This window comes from Peromyscus leucopus, chromosome 1, assembly GCF_004664715.2.
Source record: "Peromyscus leucopus breed LL Stock chromosome 1, UCI_PerLeu_2.1, whole genome shotgun sequence".
Classification (NCBI taxonomy): domain Eukaryota; kingdom Metazoa; phylum Chordata; class Mammalia; order Rodentia; family Cricetidae; genus Peromyscus; species Peromyscus leucopus.
In genome coordinates, this window is record NC_051063.1 from 191886295 (window position 1) to 191889367 (window position 3073).

The window sequence follows — 3073 nt, forward strand, 5'->3', positions numbered from 1 at the left end:
TTGGTACAACCAGAAAATAGCAGGACACTGAATCAGGAGAGGCTGTGACTGTCTCGGGGGTCACCATAACACACCATACAGGGGGCTAGTTTTATATCCTACAACACAAAGCATACTAAATGGTAATTTGGAGTCTTGTGCATTTGTGTCTGGACTATTTTCAGTTATTTCTGGTCTCATGTTTCTAGTAGAACTGTATCCTAAAAACCCACTCCTCGGTCCTTGCCCTGTCAAAACTGTCTCTGGTCATGGCAGTCCATTTTCCTAACAATTCTGATAATGTGTTGTGAAAGATTGAAATTTTGAATATGTACTGTATGTGGCATAAAATTGTGAGTCAATGGAATTAAGGATTGTGAGCATTTAATTGTTATGTGAAGTCTTAGGGAAAATTTGACAAGCTTAGGATGGAACATCACTGGAATAAGTTCATAGGGAAACAACACATGGCTCTTTTGGGTACGTGAACACAGTGTATGACTCTTAGAGTTTGGGTCCATGTTTTAAGAATTGAAATGTCTGTGTACTCAACCAATAAAGTCTCAGTTGTGAAAGAGTTAAAAAAAAAGTGGGTCATGTTCTGGTCCTTTCAGGTTAGATTCTTGGCTCCTAACTCTTGTCAGATCTCTGAACTCTTACAGTAACCTGTGAATACCGTCTTGGTTCTTTGCAGTGTCTTATATTTCCAGACCCCAAGTATCTGCCATACATTTTCACACATATCTTCTGCCAACTTCAGGATTTTGCTTCTATTGTCACAAACACTGCTGGGGATATGGATGCTGATGGAAGCTCCAAGGACTTGACTGTTCTTGCTACCAGCTCAGCCTTCTCTATCCATAATAAAGAACAAAAAGAGGCAGCATCTTCTGCTTAGTGGAATGTTACATCGATGATGGAGGAATACAGGAGAAAAGTTTTTCTGACTCATTGAAAAAGAGTATGGGCTAGATTTTTTCATACCTAGAAGAGGGGTATGGTATGCTTATATTCAGATTGTAAATCTGTAAACATATGCCCTGTTTAGATACACTTACTCTTTCTCAATCATGTGTTTCACTGAATATATGTGAGAAGAGTTTTTCCTTCTTTCATTCATGGTTGAGTGTAGCTATGTCCAGGCTCAGAACTGACTGGGTCTGGTAGCTTTGGAACAGCTACAGGCAAAGTGATTAGGACTTTATGAAAGAAAATGAGTTTGGGGCATTGGTGTCCAGGAGCATGGGTGAGCTAAGCAAGGCTTCCTGTGTGAAAGGTTATGGCTTCACCAGCAGCAGAGTTTTATGCCTGTGGAGTATAACTTCCTTAGAATGTCTATGAAATATCTACATCAACTGTAATATTCCATATATATAGAGGATGTATATGTATAGGATGCAATGCATAGGATATTATGTATCAGTCCACATGATGCCAAAAGAGGGCATATTTTGATGACAAAATATTGAACGGCTATTCCTCAAGACTTCATATCACAAAAAGGCTGAGAAAGGTGGGAAATAAAGGATCAAAAGTCTAGATCCCAACAGTTTAGGTATTGTTGGATGCACATTTTGGCATTTGAAGCTCTCTGAAAATCTTTTAAGATTTACCTTAGAAAGACAAGTGACTTCACCCTCAAAGCATTTTGTGTTATTTGCAAAATTTGATTTTGTGAAAAAGCCTGCATTTTATATAGTTATAATGACATTGGGAATTTTGCATCCTTTATCCAGATAAAGCAGGACCTGGACACAGTAGAGTCCTGACTCTTAAGAATGAAGGGGCTCAATGTGGGAAAACACAGAGTAATGATTGCTGTGATGTTCACCAACCATGAATTGTTACTATATAGTAGAGCAGTACAGCCATGCAAGATTGCAGAGAAGGTGTAAAAAACCAGAAAAGTAGACACTAGGGCCAGGATGCTCTGGGTTGCTCTGGACTCCATGGATCTTCTGTGGGAAACATGAGTGCTGTGGATGTATTGGACTCGCTGCTTGTGGCTGTACAGATTGACAATCATTGAGCTGCTGGACCAAGTGATAAGGACAGAAAACAGAAGTTCTGGAAACACGAAGAAAGTTATATAAGAGGAGACTGTGACTTTGTCATGACCTGCAGAAATATGGTGTTCAAATTCCGTCTCTTTTGTTAGGTTTTTCCTATTAAATTTTATGGATACATACACTGGGAAAATGATATTTACCATGATGTAAAAGACCCAGCAAACAGAAATGTAGAGACCAATGTCCCTTGGAGACTTGACTTTAAGGTTCTTCCAGCAGGAGTTTCTAGGACTGATGGTGATGGCCTGGAAGACACTCAAGAGGCAGGTGGTGGTAATGGACATGCTCCTGAAAACTCTAAGAACATACAGAAAAAACTGATAGTTCCAATAATTGAAGAACTGTTTCAAACCAAAAGCTGCCACTGTGTTGGGCAATCCTTTAAAGAGAATGATTAAGGAGTTGACCATGATTAGGTGCATGAGAATCAAATCCATGGGCTTTAACTTCTTCTTTTGGTAAAAGACCAGATAGTTAAAAAGAAGAGAAAAGTTTCCCAATATTCCCATTGTACTCTCTGATAAGAATAATAATCCTATTATCAAATTCCCAGAGTTCATTTTGTTATTGAACAACTTTTACTTCAAATTACGCCAACAATCACTCATCAGAGTAAAATAATAAACTTTTTTTGCACATTGGGTAGTGGTGTACACCAAGTCAAGGTTGTCAGAATTGCTCAATACTAGAAACTTAGTGTGGGCTGCCAGGCAAAACCCTTCCACAGTCCAACTCAAAGTTATTTTGACATGAATGACAATTTCCAATGTAACTGCTGATGTCTTCAAATGCATGTCATTATGGAAAAGATTGCCATTATACTTCTTATAAAAGTCAGCATTAAGAATAGGGCAAAGTTATCCTGGGAGAAGGAATGACCACTGAGTTACAAATGGAAATTACACTCAATTCTACATGTCGACCAATATTAAAGAAAAATAGTATTCTGTCCCCATCTTCTCAATAGAAGAAATCCACTGTGAATGCATTTTTGTGTCAATTTTAAACAAAAAATAATAATGATA

General features: G+C 38.2%; 1 pseudogene; it reads right to left on the reverse strand.

The window, feature by feature from the left end:
- Positions 1-1678: 1678 nt before the first annotated feature.
- On the reverse strand, positions 1679-2656 carry LOC114686869 (annotated as a pseudogene).
- Between the last annotated feature and the right edge of the window lie 417 nt (positions 2657-3073).